The sequence below is a fragment of the Callospermophilus lateralis genome, chromosome 11, assembly GCF_048772815.1.
Source record: "Callospermophilus lateralis isolate mCalLat2 chromosome 11, mCalLat2.hap1, whole genome shotgun sequence".
Classification (NCBI taxonomy): domain Eukaryota; kingdom Metazoa; phylum Chordata; class Mammalia; order Rodentia; family Sciuridae; genus Callospermophilus; species Callospermophilus lateralis.
This window is the reverse complement of record NC_135315.1, coordinates 121,842,029-121,864,669: the sequence shown is the minus strand read 5'-3', so window position 1 is coordinate 121,864,669 and position 22,641 is coordinate 121,842,029. Positions and strand designations below refer to the sequence as shown.

Here is a 22,641-nt window from a genome sequence, read left to right as displayed (position 1 = left end):
GTTATAGTACAAGAAATTAATAAAGCAGAATAAGTGATTAGGGATGGGTACATGAGGAAGGCACTGTTTGCAGAGTAGTCATGGAAATCCTCTGTAAAGAAAAGACATCTGAATAAGGATGAAAAATATGAGCATCTGGAAGCAGAATACCAGAAAGACAGTGAATGCAAAGGCATCAGGAGGGATTCCAGTTAATTGTGTATCTCCACCTCCACTGAAGCAAGAGTGACTAAATGAGTAAATCTCATGAAGCAGCATAGTAGGATAGGAGATTTTAGAAGTGCCTAGAAAGACTTCATAGGACAAGATAAGTTCTTTAATTGGTACTGCAACATTCCAGATAAAGGATAAAGATTAAATTGAATAAACAAAATAAATTTACAAATGATTTTATGGGAAACTATGTAATAACAAAACATATAGGATATCAAAGGAAAGACCACATTTAAATGAGGATTAAGAAAATCATCACCTAGTGGCATATGCAGCATATACGAGCATATAGAAATAAAAATGGATCTTCAAAAAGAAGGAAATAGTTCAATTTCCCTGCAGCATGAGGTGAATACAAGAGTAAAATATAAATTAAGGCCAATGGAAGCACTCAAAGGATTAGGGAGATAAAATTAATCCCTCCTTTAGTTTTTATTTCTTCTCTTGGCCTTATATAGCTTCCAGGAGAGTACTGTAACAACTCAAGTTATGTACTGGTTTCCATCTAATATGGTACTGTACGTGTCATTTTAATGTTTTGGAGAGTGCTGGGCACAGAAAATGTTCAAAATTCACTCTTTAATCTTTTTATAGACCACCAGACAATAACAGATCCATGGATTGACAAAGTTAGGTTTATTAATTTGTTATAGTAAGAGAGTCTACACATTAGAGTAATGATGGGGCATTTTGCAAAAACAAAGGAAGTGTTCCAGTGTCCTTATGGTTTGAGAGTAAGGTACAAATGAAATTTAAATGAATAGTTCTCTGATAGGTTAAAAGCAAAGGAGGGTTGTGTTAGGAGGAGGCCAGGACTGAAAAGTGAGCATAGGGTCCCGTTTTCTCGAAACTACAGAAATGAATGTCAACTCTTGGTCTGAAAACACATTACCTGAAGCTTTGATTTGAGAAAGAAACAGGCAACTAATACTCTGTGTCATAGTGCTTACATAGTTCAGCTTCCCAGGATTAGTGAAAAGTTCCCATAGAAAGTTTTAAGTGGGAGCTAGGACCTGAGATGGAAAGAGGACTTGAAAAATATAGAGTCTGTGGGCTGAGGTAGTGACTCAGTGGTAGAGCATTCGCCTAGCACGTTCGAGGCCTGGGTTCAATCCTTAGCACCAAATAAAATAATAAATAAATAAAATAAAGGTATTGCTTCCAACTACAACTAAAAAATAAATATTTTTCAAAAATATAGAGAGTCTAAATTTGAGTAGAAGAGAGGTATGGAATTTTATTTAGTAGTTTGTTCTAAAGGCATTGGATAGTTTTGAGCTGGCTAAAAATACAACCAGACCTTTGAAAAATACACAATGGTGTTTATATCTCAGATTGGATTTGGAGAAATATTGAAGATGAGAAAAGCAAATAGAAAGATGTTTTAGTGGCCAAGGCAAGAATAAATATCTGAAGAAAACAAAGGGCAAATTACATAAACATTTGGTAAAGATTGAGTTTATAAGTCTTGTGGCGTAGGGGTTGAGAGAGAAAGAGAATAGTCAAGATTTTTGTGGTTGAGAATTTAAATTGGGACCATGCAGCTTCTGAGGATCTTCTATAAGAATTTGGAGTAGGAATATGTTTGTAAAGGTATGTAGTGAATTCATATATTATCTATTAATTTTGAGAGGTCATTGGGCTACTTCTGTGGAATATTTGGTAAATATTTAAAAATACCAGTCTAGAGTTAAGGCAAGGTCAACAATGGAAAATTTCTTCAACTATGTGAATAGATATGGTAGATATCATGACCCATTGGAAGATGAACCCAGAGAAAAGACTGGGAGGGAAAAGTTAAGGAAGTAGGGTAACTAGAAAAAAAAATTTCATAAATGCAAAAAGAAGAGTGTTAAGAAGACCAGCTCCTGTGACGACACATACTGAGTAAGTAAATGTTTACAGCCTTAACAACAATAAAACGTGTACAGTTTTTTGTTTGTTTTTTTCTTTTTAATGTGATACTTAGCAAACAGTTTTTGGTATAAGAAAGTTTTTTACTCTTGTTCTTCCAATTGAAGGCATTGACAAGACTTCATCAGCTGAAACTTTTAGGTCATACTTTAGTAGTTGAATTTGCAAAAGAGCAAGATCACATTCATTCTCCATGTTCCACTTCAAGCACTGAAAAAAAGAAAAGGTACGTAGATTCATTTAGGTTTTCCTACCATTTTAGGTTGGGGAGTGTGCGTGTGTGTTAGCCAGTTGTGTAATTACTTCATTGTTCTCAGAAGCCATAATGATAAATTTCTTCATTAAATCAAGTATAGTAAAACAATATCTAATTTCACTTTTAATTGTGCATTGGGATCCTGAGTAATGATAAAATAAATGTAAAGTGAGATGGAAATGTGGTGAAAGCATTCCACTTTTAGTGGAAAGGAGGTAATTACAGCTCGTTTATTTCTTATCCAAAATGGTTGTCACCAGATGTTTCAGATTTTTTTTTTATTTTGAAATAGTTGCAGATACATAATGAGTTATCTTAGGGATGAGACTCAACATGAAGTTTATGTATTTTCATGTATACCTCATATACATAGCCTGAAGATAACTTTATGTAATATTAATAGTGTGCCTGTTACATGAGGTTAGGTATGGAATTTTACACTTCTGGCATGATGTTGGCTCTCAAAAAGTTTCATATTTGAGAGCATTTGGTATTTCAACTTACAGAAGAGATTCCTTTCAGTAATGAAACTAGGCTGTCATGAATACGTGTGGCATTTGAAAACGATGACCAGTATTTGGTTCTCAGTTACGACTCTTTGTTATATAATCTTCACAAATTTGCTTTATACAAGTGGGTCTCAAAGTAAATCCCTGGACTAACTGAATCATGTAGAAACTTGATAAAAATATCAAATTCTACAGAATTCTAGGCCTTAATACTCAATCTTACTGAATCAGAAACTAAAGGGGGAGGTACAAGGAAGTACAGTGCTAGACATCTGTGAGATTGGACAAAGATATAAAAAAAAATGGAGTACCACTATGTACTATATAAATTTTAGTTTTCTTTTTGATCTTTGAGAATTATCATACCAAATTTATAAATTCCTGTGAAAAGTAAATGAAAACGTGGAATGTCCAATTTTACAATAATGCAAAAGTTTTCAGTACAATTCTGCTTCTCTCTTCATTGATGCCTGCTTGAGAAATGCTTGAAGGTTTTTTTTTTTCCATAACTGAATTGTTTTCATAATGTCATGTTTGAAAAAATTCTTTTTCTTTTCTGTATGTAATTTTAAGATAAGATCAACTTATATTCTGTCTAGGTCTGATGACACTGTAGAAGATGATAAAGAAAAGAAAGAATTTGGTTGTTTAACAATAGAAAATTGAATTGCACCACACCACGGGTTAGCATTTTTTGTTTGTTCTTTTGTTGATTTTATGGCTTTTGTTGCTCTCTATGTGTGTGTGTACATATTTTGCAATAATGCAAAAATTTTTTCTTATTTGCAATATATATATATATTGCAAATAAGACATATATTGCAAATAAAAAAAATTTAAATGAATAAATTTAGCATGTCATGTATAATTGTAATATGTTGAATAAAATTTAGAGCTAGGTGCTTGTCACTGAATTCAGTTCAAGAAGCACCTATTAATGTGTTCAGAACTATATAAGCTCTGATGTCTCCTCCTTTTGTGATGCAATCAGAAGGCAAGTTTCTTTTTAAAAGTACTTGTTTGGATCTTTAAGGAACAAGGTAACTAACTTTAAGTGTATCATTTGAACAATTTTTATATTGTCAGTTTATCTAAAGTGAGTTATTGATATGAAATTATTAAAATGTAATAAGCACTCAATTTTTTTAATTTATTTTTTTTAGGTTGACTTTTCCTCTGAATTCATGCCTCAAGTATATGTACCCGCCACCTTCAAGCACAATCTTAGCAAACATAGTAAATGCTTTAGCAAGTGTACCTAAGTTCTATGTACAGGTATATAAAATAAAACTTATTTTTCTCAAAATACTTATTTGTTTAGCTCAGTACTATATTTTCCACGATGATTTTCATACTTATGTATAATAATATCAATCAGACTAATTCTAGACAGGCAATGATATACAATGCATTCATTAACTACATTGAAAATGGATTCTAATAAAGAGAACCTAATTTGGGAAATGTCATTTCTGATAATTTTCTGTTATTTTAGAATATACCATTAGTATGGAATTTCGTAAGGAAAGAGTGGGTCCTTCAGCAAGTGCTTGATAATTTCAGCAGTAATTGGATACTTTGAAGTAGAAAATATATGTGTTTTTCATTATTGTACTCTGTTTGATTATCTCAGTAATCAGTAACATTGATAGAGTAACATTAGAGTTTACATTATAAGAGCATTACATTCTTATTAGTGGGGATAACTATATTGATAGAAATGACAAAAAAATTTAGGAAGACTAACCTGAGATATATCAGTGCTTTGTTTTTCCTTGTCTTGGGATCATAAAGAGAAGAAATGGCCTTTCTTTTCACTCTATTAATCAGTAGTATTTTTACAGAAGGTTTTTAGTACATGAAATACAGGATGTGAGTTGAAACATTATGTTAATACTGTATGATTTTAAATGTCTTGCCACTTTAAGGTACTTCATCTTATGAATAAAATGAATTTGCCTACACCTTTTGGACCAATTACTGCACGACCTCCCATGGTAAGAAACCACTTAGAATTTTCAACTTTCATTTACTGAATGAAATTATTGAGGATAAATTATACAAGTATTATGTCCACCTCTGATGTATAGTGAAGATAAGAAATGCATATAAAGTAAATGTGATATTAATAATAAAGCTGAGAAGGGAAAGAGGAAAACCAGAATATGAAAGTTTTGGTAATAGAGACCAAAATTTCTTATAGTATTGTTCAATTCTTTAACCGACAATGTTGCATCATTACAACATAACCACAACAATAGAAACATCTAAAAATTCCATTGTTGTCGCTCTGTTGTGTCATTTGAGAAAGACAAGAAAAAAAGGTTGCTAATACTATATTAGAATTTACCTGCAAATCTTGTAGTAATTTAGACATTAAGCTATGTCTACTCTTAAAATTATTCCAATGTAATACTGTATATATTTATGGATAATAATAATGCAAAATTATTTTGAGTGTTACCATAGAAGAGAATTTGCATTGGGCTTGACTGCTTTTCTGCTGTATGTAGTGTTAGCTTTATAATTTTTCTTTGGAGCTTTAGCACCTACTCAGTGCTTGTTACAGGGTTTTTATGATTATGCTAGGGGCTGGGATTGTGGCTCAGTGGAAGAGTGCTTGCCTGGCATGTGTGAGGCCCTGGGTTCCATCCTCAGCACCACATAAAAATAAATAAATAAACAAAATAAAGGTATATAAAAAAGCAAAAAGATTGTGCTGTTAATGAACAAAATTTACTCTTAACTCTTTTAATACAGTAAGTTATTTCTTGTTCACGTTGTTTCCATTCCAAAATTATGATAGAAAGATAATCTCTTCTAAGTTATTCAAAAGCCTGAGTTGTCTTCACCCTGTGCCTTGTCAGGTTGATGAGGGCATTACCAAATAGTCTGCAGATCAGGAAGGGAAAATTATGTTAGAGTTCTTTTTTCTCCTATTTTTGGTTACATGGCAAACAATAACTCTAAGAGGGGCTTTCAAAGTTGGTCCAGCTAGAGGCCAAAGAAGACAAAATAAATTTTGTGATCAATTAGTAGTCTGCCACAGCACACATGAATATGTTTCTGTGCTGAATATGCAAAAGAATATTATGAAGTAAAGGGAAACAAGAATCAAGAATTTACATGGAAATTGGTTTGTCTATTCTGTAAATATCACGGATTGCCATAGCATTTTTGTTTTGTTTTTTAAATTAGTATGAAGACTATATGCCATTGCATGCACCTCTCCCACCTACATCTCCTCGGCCACCTGAGGACCCTCCTTTACCAGATGAGGATGAGGAGTTATCTAGTAAAGAATCAGAATATGAAAGCAGTGATGATGAGGACCGACAGAGGTTAGTAATAAGAATAAATTGTTTAGATTGTAAGAAGCATAGAATGTGGGAAAGACTTTTTTGTTCTTCCTATACTTTGCATAATTCTTCAGATTTTGGAATCATTAGAATTTGTTCATAGCCATCACCCCTCTAGCATGTAAAGTTTTATAAATTAAGACCTAAGAATAGGTACTAGGACCTAAGGGTATTTTGGGGGAGTATGCATAATTTTTTAGATGAGTGATTGTGGCATTAAAAGCACACCATGAAACTTCATTATTTGTTGATTTGTGTTTGTGAATTTGCCTACTTGATATTTTAACTAGCCCCCAAATAGTTTATAATATACTTTTCAAGTATTTTGTGGAACTGGATGTGTATAGCTTGGTGCAAATTTATTTAAGTCACCTGACATGCAGATATCAAATGAGGTCAAATAAAGTGGCTGTGTTTGTTGGCATTACATCATTATAATGAAGTGCTTGAGATAATGAACTTAGAAAAGGGTTTTATTTATTTATTTACTGGCCTCTCCAATTGTGGAGGTTCTGGTTGATTGGCCTCATTATTTTAGGCATGCGATGAGGCACAGCAGAACTACTTGCCTTACGGTCAGAAAGAGAGAGATCACAGCTCACAGTACACTTCAAGGGCATGCCCTGGTTGACATCAGGACCTTTCACTAGGCCCTACCTCCTAAAGATTCCATTACTGCCTAATAGGGCCACCCTGAAAACCAGGCTTTTAAACACAAGGCCTTTGGGGGATGTTCAAGATGCAAACTTTGTCAGTGACTCTCTGTCTTCTTGTTTTAGCTCTCATACTATATACAAGTGTTCTTTGCATAGTCTGTTCAGTGTCGTATTTTTCACATTTTTGAGTTTTTGTTGGTCATTTTGCTGTTTAGAATCGCTGCCTAGTGTTGAAGTGTTACCTTGTATTCATTTCTGCCATTAATTCATCTTTATGAGAGAAAACAAAACTGCATATAGTAACCTGTGTTTCCATGCTTTTCTGTCACTCTGTAACAGAACTTTCAAAAAAAAAGGGAATATTTATTGGTTCAGCATATGTTTTTTGAGTATCTAATATATGTGCATGACCTTGATTTAGAGACTTGGTGTACTTCAGGTGAGCAATTTATGTGATTTAAATCACTAGATTTTTCATAAAATTTTTGGTAAGTTGTGTAATTAAGAGAGTTTAAAAATTTACATTGTATGTTTACATTTTTCTCTGGGGGAAAAATATTTAAAACCTATTTGAGCCATCCTCCTCTCTTGTTGAGTGTATTTGTTGTGCTTCCAAATTTTACAAATGAAATTCTGAGAGTTAGAATTGTGACTGGTGGCTTCTGAGCTCTTTCTTTATGGGAAATTCAAGAATGCTTAGGTAAGATATATATATTAGCTATTCATACTTACAATGGAGGAAAGCTATGTACAAGGTATCAATACTACTTCCTAATTATTACCTGCAGGCTACTCCCACCCCACTCCCTACCCCAGGGCTGGGGACTGAACTCAGGGCCTTGCATGTGCTAGGCAAGTGCTCTGCCACTGAGCTAAATCCCCAACCCTGCAAGCTACTTTGAGTGAAGTATTTGAAAACTGTTCTTACTTAGCTTGTTACCTTACCTTGCTTATATAATGATTTATTTGCAGCATTTATTCATATGATACTTTTCAGTGAAATACTTTTTGGTCTATGTTCTCTTTGAATATGAATCAAAATAGTTTTACTCTCTTGGTAAAGTCTTTTGAATATCTGGTCAAGAAAATATCAATAAAATTACATAAATTGTTTTAAGGTATCAGTTCTTCTGTTTGGTATGAGTCCACCATTTTATTTGGACAACTAATAATGTTTATAATGAAAAATATTTTTAAGATAATTTGATAAATTTTAAGTAAATTCTTAATTCTTTCAAAGAAAGTTAGAATATAAGGTCTGTCAAATCTTTCAAAGAAAGTTAGAATTTAAGCTCTGTCAAATTTTTTATCCCTTTATTTATGTCTTAGAATTTCTTATCCTATGTAAATATATTCCATATTAGATAAGTGAATTGTGTTATAACTTATTTTTATTTATCCAAATTCAAATTTAAGCTTAACACCAACAGTATTGAATAATTATGCTTCTAGATAAGGATCTTGTTTACACTCCCTCTTTTCCAACATAGAATGACCAAACTAATGGAACTAGCAAATTTTCAGCCCAAAAGACCAAAGATGGTAAAGCAGCGCCATGTGAGAAAAAAGCGAAAAATAAAGGATATGTTGAATACACCCTCATCTTCTTCACACAGGTAGTTTTATATACAATTATGAAAGTGAATGCTGTCCATATGTACTTTGTTTACTTGCTTAACTACATTATTCCTAAATGTAGCTTTTGTTTAGTACACATTTACTTGATTCACCAGTGGCTTCCTGTTTGCCACATTCACAACTATTCATAATTTTCTCACAGTTTACCATTGTTTAATAATACTGAGTAGCCCGGGTCTCAGAATTTTCCACGTTTCATTTTATAACATCATGTTCTCTTTTTGTCTTTTCTATTTAGTGTCTCAATATTAATTGAAATTTTAACTTCTTTTAGTTTCTCTATTAGATATATTTGTCTTATAATTAACTTTATAAATTAAGAGGGGAGTTTTAAATTTTTTTTTATTTTTAAGGGAATATATTTTTAATCACTTATTTCAATTTAAGTAGAAATAATGTGATATATAATTTGATACCCACCTGACTTGACACTGCAATTCCATACTTTTAATCTCTATAGCAGTACTGAACAGCAGAAACAATGTGAGCCACATTAAACTTTCCAGTAGCCAAATTAAAAAAGTAAAAAGAAGCAGATGAAATTAATGTTGATAATATGACTATGTAACATGTATACCCAAAATATTATTTAAGCTGAACTCAGTATAAAATTGAGATATTTATTATATATTTGTTTTTCATAAAGAATCAGCAGCCACTTATAGCTGTTATTTACTTTGTTAACACAGTGCTGCTGCATACTGTATAAAATATAGTGCATTAAAAATTTATACATTAATATAAATTTAACTTTTTTGAGTATATTAGTAAATACCATGGTGTATAAAATCAGTAGTCAAGTAATTCAAGTACTGCCCTTCATTTACCTGGTAACTTTATGCAAATTATTAGCATCTTTTAACCTCAATCTCCTCATCTGTAAAACAGAAATTTAGTAATACATTAGTGCATATCTTAGAGTTTACTGAAGTATTTAAAACACTTTATGCAGTGCTTATAAGTGTATTGAATGTTTTATCAAACTGTTACTTTTAAATTGAGAATGAAATAATATTCTCAGGATTTGCAATTACAAATTCATGCTGTGGTTATTTTTAAATAGCAATGTACATCCTGTGCTGTTACCTTCGGATGTATTTGACCAACCACAACCTGTAGGTAATAAAAGAATTGAATTCCACATATCAACGGACCTGCCAGCTGCATTGAAGAAAGATTTAGAGAAAGAACAGAATTGTGAAGAAAAAAATTCTGGTAAGAATATTTGAGTTCTTTCACGTGATAAAGTCAGTCTTATTGCACTAGAATTAAGTTTCATATATAATATTTGTCTGTTTTCGTATTTGTCAGTTTTACTTAAAATATGTGATTAGGCTTCCTTAATATCATGAAATAATATACATTTTCAACTGTTTTATATACATAAAACTTACTTTGCAAGGTTGTCACTATTACTTTTTTGCTAGTAATGACATCTAGAGTGAAATTTATGTTTTCTGGCTGGTATATACACTAATAATACAAGAGTTTTGTGTTGTGATAACTTCTCATTGCTTGTTTAATGTGATGTTCTATGGTTTTATTAATGTCATTGTATTATTAGGAAACAACATAGCTATCCTGTGAGTTGCAGATTTTACACATGTATCTATATTTGTGTGTGTGTGTGTGTGTGTGTGTGTGTGAGAGAGAGAGAGAGAGAGAGAAAATTAGTGTATTTTTTTTTAATCCAAAACTTTTGGAGGATTGTTTACCAGATACTATTTTTACATTTAAATTTAGCATATTAAAAACTACAGGGTTTTTTTTCAGCTTTTTTGACATTAATTTTTTTATTTCCAAAATCATACAAGCTTATTAGAAATTGACTCAGGACAGAAACATAAAGTAAAATTTTTTAAAAAGTTAGCATTCCCAAACCCTACTATTCTCTGTTCTACTGTGCAGAGGTAACCAATGTTTTTGTTTCTGCATTCTTCAAGACTTTATCTTGTGGGTTAGCTTTGTGTTGCTAAAACACAACATCAGAGATCATCAATTTAAAGGAAAGGTTTATTTTGGCAGTTTAGGAAGTTTCAGTCCATAGTTAATAGACTCATTGCTTTTGGGACTATGGTGAGGCAGTAAATGGTATTTGTAACACATGGCAAAGGAAGCTGCTCATCTCATAACAGCCAAGAAGCAAAAAGAAAGAAAGTGTCATAGACCAGTGTTCCATAAGTCCTGTCAAGAGCAAGCTCCTGGTGACGAGACTACGTCCCACTAGACCCCATAATATTGCCATGGGCTAATCAAGCCTTTACCACATAGTCTTTTTTAAGATCAGTGTAGATCCAAACTATAGCAGTCAGTACATGTAAACACATTTTTCTTTTATTCTTGTTTTTGAACATGAATATGAATAAAATATGCACATCATATTTTACGGTGTTCATCTTTCACTCAGTGACTTATTGAAAGTTTGTTATATAGCAGACTCTGGACAAAGACATTTTCTCTTGTATTTTATAATTTACAGTCTAGTGGAGATAACTTACTATATCAGAGCATAAAAATATGTACCATAATTTTTAATGGCTGTGTAATAGAACAGAGTATAGTAATATCAGTCATTATTTAATCATACAATATTATGAGTTTTCTAATCTTTACTGTTACAGAAAACACTAAAATATACATCTTTTTTACGTATATATTTGAATACTTCTGTGACTATTAGGTAGAATTCTAGTAGGTATTAGAGACATAATGAGTGAAAATCTCTAGTGAATTTTAATTCCCGTCTGATGGTTAGTGAGAATGCATTGATTTTGGGGGGTAGCTTCATTTTTTTTTTTCAATATTTTTATTTTTTGTTTTGTAAGTTCATCTTATAAGTCACTCATTAACATAAAAATTTATTAATCTGTTTTTTCTTTACTAGTATATGAAAATTGTGCATATTTACGTGGTACAATTTTCTTAGGTTTAATTTGCTCAAAGACTTATACATGTACAAAAAGGGAGCATTCTACATCATTGGCAAAGCAGTAAAATTAATAGTAGAAGCATTTTAGAGGTTTTAGGTTTTCTTTTTTAGGTAATATTAACTAGAATGTTTAACCCTTTCTAAGAATTTTTCCCCTATGCCAGATTAATTATTATTGATGCTAAAATTCATATTTTATTAATGAAATCCAGTATGTTGATAACTAAAGTAAAATGTTTTTAGTATTTTTAAATTTTCTTAATTTGAATGAGTAATTTTTAAATTTGGGGTTTCTTCTTAAAGAATCAAGATTATAATTATCTTTTTTTCTTTGTAGTGTGGGGAGGTTAATGGAAGGACATACCTTGTTATGGTGTTTATTTCAGCATAGTTTACTTATCCTAATCTTATAATTATTGAAAAGATTGAGGTTGTTTCACAATGTTCTGATGTAACAATATAATCTTCATAACTATTATATAACACTGAGTGACTATCTTAGCAGAATTATGTAATTTATTTAATTGCAAATTTCTTTTTGTTCCTGCAGTTATTAATATTTCACACTGTCTACCCAGTAAACGTTTCATCAGATGCCCCTTTGGCACCTCAGACTGAATACGTTGAAACTAAATTTATTTTTTCCTCTTTGCAGAACCTCTATGTAGCAACACAAAGCAATAGTTAAGCTGCTTAGCTCTTGTCTATGGGTGTTTTCATATTACAATAACAAAATTAAATAGTCATGATAGAAACCATATGACCTACAAAGCCTAAAATATTTACTATTTGGACCTTTACAGGATATTATTTTCCTATGTCTATTCTAGAACATTGAGAAACACCAAAAAATTCAGTGATGCCAAAAATATTTGTTAAATTAAAATAGGAAAGAGAAACTTGAAAACTATATTGAAAAGAGAGATAGTTAATGGCTAATATTAATGCTGAACTCTTAGAATTACCTGCTACTTGAAGTTGATGCATCCAGTATAGGATTTGGGAAAATCTTCCCCAAACCTAATCTGAACATCACAGAAGAAACTAAAGAAGACTCTGATGAAATGCCCTCAGAATGTATTTCTAGAAGGGAGTTGGAAAAGGGCAGAATTTCCAAAGAAGGTAATGTTATGAAATAAACCAGTTTATATTCCATTTCACAGTTCTTTAACTACACAGAAACAAAACAAATCCATTTATATCAAGAAACATAACTTAAAGCATAAACATCAATTTTTATCTGATTAATGTTTTTCATCTCTTTTGGGTTTTAAACCCTATACTTTATAGGTAAATTTCATTTCCATACTGTTTCCTGCTTATATTCATTTTGGAAAAATATTTCTTTTCATTCCTAAAACTTTTTTATATGGCATGTAAAACAAATAATTATATCCACAAGTCTGGAGTTATGTGTTACAAATATAGAACTGTTAATTGATAATTTATTTTTCTCTGTTGTGGATTTAACATACTATATCTGAGGTGCATACAAAGCAACTCTAAAACAATGTTGATGTTTAAAAATGCATATATTAGGATTTTATATTCTCACATAATAGTTTTCACTTTTAAAAGATTTTTTATTATTTAATTCATTTCAGAAAAATATAAGGTTTTTGCACTTTTCGTAACATGTAACTTTTTTCCCACGATAATGAGAGATAGACTTCCAGCTAGTATTTTTGCATATAACTTCTAGTTATGAAGAACAGATTGCTTAGTAAACTTGGGGAACTTATAAAGGGAATCTGAAATACATTTGTCCAAAAAACACGATTGTTATTTTGGAGTACTTCATAATTATTTTTGAATGTGGAAGTGGCTGGTGGTTTGGAAAATTTATTTTAATCAAAATGTTATACAAACAATATCAGATATGCTTTGTTCTTTAATAAGTAACTCATCTTAGGACCTTTAATAGTAAATATTTTATTAAACAGATTTTAGTTATTGTAGATGTCAGAGATTTTTCAAAACAATACTTAATTTTTTTCCTTATAATCATTTCAGATTTTTAATTTGTATTATATAACCATCAGTAATATTGCTACTAATATCTATGGCTTTAACATTTTCATAAAGCCTATTTTACCTGTTTAATAGTTATTTGCATGTTATAAGTTTCTTTGAAAAATTGGTAAAAATATTTTAATTTTATATCTTTGTTTTGTCTTTAAATAAGAAATGGAAACGCTTTCAGTTTTTAGAAGTTATGAACCTGGCGAACCAAACTGTAGAATATATGTAAAGAATTTAGCTAAACATGTTCAAGAAAAGGTAAGTTGGACTTACAAATCGATTTTGTTATTTTACATTTTCCCCGCTGGCTTCCTTATTTATTTCTTTCTTATTGAATTTCCAGGATCTTAAATTTATTTTGGGGCGCTTTGTTGACTTTTCATCAGAGACACAACGAATCATGTAAGTAGCAATCATAACCTCAAGTTATGTTTTGGTTTTTCTCTGTTGTGAATTTAACACTTTTTGTTATGCCACCATTTTCCTTTTAAAGATGAAGATTGAATGAATATATTGGTGTATTTTCTTTCACAAGTAACTTTTTAGACATCTAGAATAGGAATTGACAAACTTCTTTAAATGGACAAACAGGAAAAAATACAATGTTTTTATTTTATTGCAGGCCATGTTGACTGTAGCTAATCATTTTTGTAGTCCTAGCTTCAAAATATCTGTGATACATAAACAAATATTTATGGCTTTATTCAGGTATTTCTTTACTTACAGGAATGGACTTTTGGTAAATTCTGCTCCTGTACCCTGCTCTAAAGCACAGGTATTCAGGCTTTAGTATACCGCACAATAATCACCTGAAGATTGTGGTGAAGCAGTTTCTTGGGCCCATCTCCAGAGAGTCTGGTTTTCTAAAATGTAATAAGACTCATGAGTTTGCATTTTTTCAAAAGCTTTTGGGTGATATGAAGCTACTGGTCCAAAGAGGACACTTTGAAAAATATTATTTTAGTGGTTTATCCAAGAATATACAGTAACCAGGAAAGTTTTTTAAGAATTTGTACTCTGGCAAGAAAGTTCTCATCTTTTAATTGAACTGTATTAGTCAAAGCTAGCAACTCTGTGAAAGTAGAAAAAAGGGATGTGATTCATTATTGCTATAAAGTTAATATTTGGAGTTAAAATTTCATTTTTTAAAATGTTATACTAGTTAATTTCAAAGTAAAGATTCTTTGTCATATAAATAAAAAGTAGAATGAAGTAGAAGATGAGAAATGTTTGAGTGGAGTTAAAATAACAAGTTAGTTTTGTTTTAACTTTCAGTCAAAAAAGTACTTTTTAATTCTTATCTGACCTGCATGTCTTTTTCGATAGATATCCAGAGTTAGGACCACATCATAACATTCTCGGTCTGTATTCATTAATGGCAGATGTCTCATCAGGATATCAAGTTTATTTTTCTGGCCATGCAAAATGCTGTTCTTTGTTGTTGCCAATAGGACATGATTGTACAGGGGGAAAAAATATATATGCATTCATATATTTGTGTATATATGTAAACATTATTTTCAGTATTGTCTATAATAAGAATTTGAACTTAAAATATATTTCTATGTTGAGAAAACTATAGGTAGCAAAATAGTATATTGTTTCCCATGAGACTGACCATGTGATTAAAAAAGGTCAGTGCATTTTTTTTATTTGATACCTTTACATCTTAGTATTCTTTACCCATCCAGTATACCATATCTTAGTGGAAAACTATACTCATTTTTCTAAGTAGTTTTGGAGTATAGATTTCTCTCAGAAATGTTGAAAAAATGAGTATGCTGTAGAATAATAGAACACTGTACTAGGAATAAACTCTGTAATTTGAGCCATCTACTTTTCAGAGTCTTCTCTCTAGGTATCACTTTAAAATGATAGTTTTGACTAGAAAATAAGTAAGGTCTTTTTCTATCCTGATACTATAATTTCTTTCCCTTTTTTTCCCTCTTATTAGTTCTTTTTAGTTATAAATGGCAGTAGGATCCATTTGGCTATAATTGTACAAGCATGGAATATATCTTATTATGATTTAGGACCCTATTTTTATGGAGGTACACCATAGTGAGATTCACTATGGTATGTTCGTATATGTACATAAGAAAATTATTTTAGATTTATTTCACAGTCTTCCCTTTTTCTTGCATGCCCTCCTTTCCCTTCATTTCACTTTATCTAATCTACTGAATATTTATTCTCCCCCTCTCCCTGCATTATAATTTCTTATAGTAATAATAATAATAATATAATAAATTACTCAGTTGCTTATATTTGGTTCCTATTAATCTTCTATCCTTGGTCATATGGTTTTTTGTTTATTTGTTGTTGTCACTTTGAGCAGAAAGTATTGAATCGATTGCAAGAAACTTTTTGAAAATAGGGATATATGTGGCAAACCTAAGTAATAGAAACATACCTAGTATGCACAGGACTCTGAGTTAAAGCTCCAAAACAATAACAACCAAAAACTGTGTGTGCTTTTACTGTTACTTTATAACTTTTAAATAACATAAATATATGTTTAAGAGTTAAAATATAGAGATTCACACAACATGAAATTTGTATTACCTGCTTGTAGAAAAATAGAATACAAAATAGAATTTTAGAAAGCCTAACTGTGTTAATCAGAGAGTATAGTCATTTTTATTTTGAAATAGCAACTTTTGAATTGTTGAACACATTCTTATTCATTGCATCAAAATAATTTTACATTTTTTGAAGCAAAACTACTTTTCTTCCTTGTATTCTAGGTTTGATATACGCCTGATGAAAGAAGGCCGCATGAAAGGACAAGCTTTCATTGGACTTCCAAATGAAAAAGCAGCAGCAAAAGCCTTAAAGGAAGCAAATGGATATGTTCTTTTTGGAAAACCCATGGTGGTTGTATCCTTTATATCAATATATTTCAAAACTATTTAATTTTGGGGAAAAGGGTATAACTGAAATTAATTCTCTTGTTACCCTTTAAAAAGCTCATCTGGCATTCTACCTTGAAATATGCAGTTACAGTTAAACTTTTCTTAGCTGAGGCAGGTGATGATTTTATTTAGACTTTTATTGCATGAAGTTATTAAATTTCAGCCAAGTTTACTTAATATTTCACTTACACAGCTCAAAAGTACATCTTCTTACTAAGCCTTACAAAGGGTATCTAGAAATACATTTGGAGTCACAAAAACATTCATTATACCATTATTATTCTCTTGTATTATTATTAATATTTTGCTTGATAATTTTAATATCCAGATCATATCATTGGTTAATCATCTTTTAGTTATTAATGTATAAAGGTAGAAAGTCCAGATATAAAAACTAATGATACTAAAGGAAAGGCTAATTTTTTTTTTTATTGGTTGTTCAAAACATTACAAAGCTCTTGACATATCATATTTCATACATTAGATTCAAGTGGGTTATGAACTCCCATTTTTACCCCAAATACAGATTGCAGAATCACATCAGTTACACATCCACAATTTTACATAATGCCCTATTAGTAACTGTTGTATTCTGCTACCTTTTCTATCCTCTACTATCCCCCCTCCCCTTCCCTCCCATCTTCTCTCTCTACCCCATCTGCTATAATTCATTTCTCTCCTTGTTTATTTTCCCGTTCCCCTCACAACCTCTTATATGTAATTTTGTATAGCAATGAGGGTCTCCCTCCATTTCCATGCAATTTCCCTTTTCTCTCCCTTTCCCTCCCACCTCATGTCTCTGTTTAATGTTAATCTTTTCTTCCTGCTCTTCCTCCCTGCTCTGTTCTTAGTTGCTCTCATTATATCCACCCCCCCCACAATGATTATGTAGAAAAAAATTACTTTCATTTTTATGAAGGAAACCTTAATTTTAAAATATTAGCAGTTTGCTCGATCTGCTAGACCCAAACAAGATGCGAAAGAAGGGAAAAGAAAGTGTTAAATATTAACAAAGGTAAGTGTGGAGAAAACATAAAAAGACAAGACTTTCTATACAATCAAAATTAAAGAAGTGTAAAAGCCTGATAAAATAATAATTATGATACCTCTTAAGAATTTTAAGGAAATTTCTGTGTATACAGTTAATTCCAGAAAATGTCAGAATTATTGACTGCAGAAAAAAGTTCATTTGTATGTAAAAATTAAGTTTGGAGAAAGAATTTTATGAAGTATATATCTATTAGTATTTATTTATAAAGAAGCGGGTTTTAACCTTTAAAATATTAAATCCCTTAGAGAGCTTGGTAGAACAGTCTGCTAGGCTTCTCCCTCCCTACCAAGAATTTCTCATTCAGGAAAACTGATGTGGGTGACAAGTCGTCCTAGTTTTCCTGTGACTGAGGGATTTCTCAGTATACACTACCTTCAGTGCTAAAAAGATCCAGCATGCCAGAACAAGCTGGTTATTCTGGGTGGCACCTGGTAATTTATGTAGCGTGTTCCCTCATAACAGTAAGGCAACTTGGTCCAGAGCCCACACTTAGAAACTGACAGGAAACAGTTAAAGCAAGATTTTTCAACTCTTAAAATTCTGCAGTGCTGAGAATATACAATTAATTATTAATATAAAATGTAAAAAAAAAATTTGTGGAATTAATTTTTCCCCTCTGGATCAAGCAATTTTAATGTTATGATTAGAAATAATAAATTAGGCATTATATATTCTAAAGTTTGTTACTTAAGAAATAAGCAAAAGTAAATTACTTTCCTTATTTTTAAAAAAAATTTCTCCCTTTTTAAACTGGAAGGACATGAAATAAATTGGTCAAAATTACTGTGTCTAGCTGAAAAAATGCTAAATAAGAAAATTTTACAGTGTTTAGTCTCTCTGAGAAGCCTTGGATATTTGAATTTTGTTTCAAACTATCTATACTATTGTAACCAGAAGTCAAGTATCTTAGGGGAAAAATTGAATAATTTCAGTATGTTTTAAAGTCATTTATTTGTAAATCTCATGCTGAAAAAATATGAAACAAATTAAACTGCATTCTGCTGTTCTTCTTTAGAAGCATTCCTGCGTAAATACTGCTGTAATACTGTCATGCAAAGTGTATCCTTTCTTGTTGTATCCTTTTTGGGGCAGTGTTTTTTGTTTTTTTCCTAGAGATATTTTTTCCCTTTCCTATCCACTGATCCAGATTAAGTAGTCATTTTTCTATACTTTTATTCAAGTGAACTATTTCTAAAATTATTTCTATGGCTTGAACAGGTTTGTTGTTGAATTTTCTATGCTTTCATTACGTTGTATAGTTTTGCCAAGGAAAGTTAGTGAATCAGGTCAACTTAGAGAATGTATGCATTTGTTTTAACAGAGAATGTGGTCTTTCTTCTATTTATGTATTTCCTAAATCTAATTCAGTAACATGCTTTTTATTTTATGATACACCTAGTTTAGGTGTTCTGTATAACATGCTCTCCAATTTTAATGAAAATTTTTTTAATGTACATATATTGAAATAACTGGATTTCTGTATAAATGCCAAATAAGAGTAGTGCACCTCACATATGAAGTCTTCTTTTTGAAATCTTTTTTGACAGAGATAGCAGTAGAAGTTTCTTCTCCCTGTTTCTTTTCCCAAACAAACAATAATAATAAGGAAAGAGAAAAAACATAATGTTGACTAGGGTAGTTCAGTAAGTGAAAAGATCATTTCTTTTTCCTGGTAGAAATATAAGAACAGAGATTTCCAGACCAGTTGGTGTCCAAAATCCACTGGAACACAGTGGTTCTCAAATTTGGCTGCACATTGGAACACCGTGGGAACTTAAAAAAAATTTATATATTTATCTATCTATCTATCTATATCTATCTATCTATCTATCTATCTATCTGTCTATCTATATATATGTATATATATCTTTAAAAGGGGTGAAAATAACCTCAAATATATATTGATATCTAGTTCCTTCCCTCTCACAGAGTTTAGATTTAATTGGTTTGGGGTGTACCATGGATGTTGAAATTTTTCAAGCCTCTCTAATGTGCAGTCAAGGTAGAAAGCCACCAAAGAAGGATTTTTATGCATAAAGATTCCTAGACTGTGTGAAACAACACTGATGAATTAGAACCTCTGAGAAAGAGGTCCAATAACCAAATTTGAAAAGGTTTCCTTAGTAATTTTAAGGACTGTCCTATTGGGATATTACTTTATTAGAGTAAATGGTTGGCCATCTGTTACCAACTTTGTCATCCAACCTTTTATAAACAGAAAAATAAAGGGGTAGAATCTCTACATCTCTTTTTGGGAAACTTTGCTATTATACATACTATGAAAACTACTCAAAATTTTGTTAAGAACCATTATAATCCTAAGAGTTCAAAAAGTTCATAGATAACTGAAATTACAATTTTTTTGATATGCACAATTAAAATGTTTTATTTTCTAATGTTATAAATCAGTTTCTGTGAAACATGTTTATTTGCATAAAAATTTTGTTGTACTGACATGATTCACTAATTTTCTAAGTAAAAATGTTTTAGCTTTTAGTTATTTTTGAACTAATAGATTATTTTATAATCATGATTATTTTTAAAGTGCTTTTCTGATATTTTAGGTTCCTTTTGAATTCCATATCTTTCAAGTGCTTCCAACTTTGATGAGAAGAAATTGACCATCTGGCTATGGAACTGTGCGTAACATCTTTGAAAGTATATTTAAAAATTAAATCTATATGCCTTTAGATCATATTATTGAAGATATATAATGTGTTTTAATGATTTCTCTCATATATAATAAATTATTTTCTTTCCAATAAAATACTGCTTGTATTTTTAATTATATTAGTTTATAAATATAGAAAAGTATAAATCATCTGAATTTCTCACTAAGATAATTTAATAGTAAATTTTAAGTACTCTTTTATGATTATATAACCATTTCATTCTTAACTTGATACAGTGCACTTTTTCTACAATAATCTTATTTCTTATAATTATTCTAGTAGGTTTCTTTGGTAGTGGGAAATTTGTTCCAGTTTAGGGATTTTGTACTCTTGTCTTAAGTTGAAATTTCATTTTTATTCCCCTGAATCTCTTACCTACTAGAACATCATTCACCTGTGAAAATGTTTCCCATATGGATTTATTCTATCCCTCTTAGTAAAATTAGTTCCAGGGATATATAAGTGGGAAAATTTGATTTCTTTTTTTTAAAGTTTACTTGTTCTACTTATAATCTGTGAGTATGTGTTCACATTAGAGTCACTGCCAACAGATTTTCTGTAAAACTTTAAAAAACAGGCATACAGATAATGTAAGAAGCAGTAGAGAAGACGACATACAGGTCTAAGGAGTAAATTATCCTTAGAGCATATAAATGTCAAATATGTAAGAAAAAATAATTTAAAAACTTTAAAACTCTTTAAAACTCTTGAGTCCCTATCCTGCAATACTGACAGGGAATTAAATAATAAACTATTTGACTTTACTGAGATATAATGGTTTTATGAGTATGGGTTTTAAATCGAAATCTTGTATCTATGACTTGACTTTTAGCCTAACTTGACTTTTTTCCTCATTTTTCATGGGGATAATAGTATCTACTTTAAGGCTATAAAGACAATTCGGTGAACATAAATATTGAATACAAGTCTGATATATGCTATTCAAGTATTATGTTAGGTCTCATGGTAGTGGTTTTCAACTGTATTAATTTCTTTTCCATTTCTGATACAATAATTTTGAAAGGAAAAATGTATTTAGCTTACAATTCTGAAGGTCCAAGAATATGCCACTGACCTTTTAAGTCTCAGGGTTCCAAAGTGTATGGCATCACAGAGGCAAGAGTGCATGGTGAGAAGAGATTGCATAGTGAAACAGGAAAATCAAGACAGTGGGAAGAGGCTAGTCTTTCTCTTTTGCAGGAACCCCTTTCTTGGGAATTAACTGGGTTCCCACAAGAACTATGAAATCTTGTCTGAGGGTGATGTCCCTAATGACCCAGTCATTAGGGTTACTAGGCTGGTACAAGGTTCCACTTTTACAGTTTTCTCCATTTCAAAACTGCCACACTGAGGAACAAGCTGCCAACATTTATACCCTTGGAGGACAAGCTGAAACTGCCATATTATAGTATCAGCTCATCTCATTTCTGAGTTGTGTGAATATTCTTTTTTTTTAATATTTTTTTTTAAAGAGAGAGAGAGAGAGAATTTTTTTAATATTTATTTTTCAGTTTTTTGGTGGACACAACATCTTTATTTTATGTGGTGCTGAGGATCGAACCCAGGGCCCCGCGCATGCCAGGCAAGTGCGTTACCGCTTGAGCCACATCCCCAGCCCCTGTGTGAATATTCTTAAGTGTTATAAAACCTCAGTCATTCTTCCATTTTAATTATCACTTAGATGCCCAGCACTTCCACTAGTTTCTTGCCTTACTTGGAGGATGATGCTATTTAACAAATTTAGGAACTTAAATATTGAGGATTATAAGTATCATACAAATATACCCTACCTGTTCTTCATAAAGAGAGCATATGGCCCAACTGTCGAATTTGAAAGATTTCTAGAAATTGTTCAGAAACTTTTTTTTCCCTTCTGGATAGAAATAGACGTAGATGTGTTAACCATAATCCTGTCAGTAATCTAATGATAGTTCCTGATCATTCCTGAGTCCAAAAAAGGAGTAATCGAGGTATTGAGAAAGTACTGATAATATAATTTGAGCCTATTTACTTCCCTATTTCTTTTTCTTCTTACTAGAGGATTTGGCATGTAACTGGCAGTGTATAGGTCAAATACATTACAGCTGAGGGTGAAAAGTGAAATTTTATCTAAAGGAAATTTCATCTAAAGGAAGAAGCATCGTACTACACATTCAAGTGGGAAACTAGGTTTTAGGCAGCTGAAAACAAAAATTACTGCAATGTAAGATATGTAAAATTTATTCTCGTGGTTTTCCATTTGTGCCTCCATCCAAGGCTGGACTAGTGTGAGGTGAATGTGAACCAAGGGTATAATATATAAGGAGGCAGTTTCTCTCAAAATGGCACAAATACCCTTCACCTAGTCCTATTCATGATTGTGTCTTTTGTATTGATAACATGAACAGAAACAGCATAATCAATCTTTATTAGGTAAATCACCAAAGGGCAATAGTTTTCAAGTTGCTGTTTTAGATTCTATTTAGAAAATACTGTTGTGCAAATGAGACTCCTTCAGAATCAAGTCC

General features: G+C 31.2%; 1 long non-coding RNA gene and 1 pseudogene across 1 annotated transcript; both read left to right on the top strand.

The window, feature by feature from the left end:
* Positions 1-893: 893 nt before the first annotated feature.
* Positions 894-13,902, top strand: LOC143410796 (RNA-binding region-containing protein 3-like; annotated as a pseudogene).
* A 2,381-nt stretch (positions 13,903-16,283) lies between these two features.
* On the top strand, positions 16,284-18,675 carry LOC143410081 (uncharacterized). The gene is made up of 3 exons (XR_013092699.1): positions 16,284-16,376; positions 17,355-17,426; positions 18,478-18,675. It is a non-coding gene; the product is annotated as an uncharacterized LOC143410081 (long non-coding RNA).
* Positions 18,676-22,641: the final 3,966 nt, after the last annotated feature.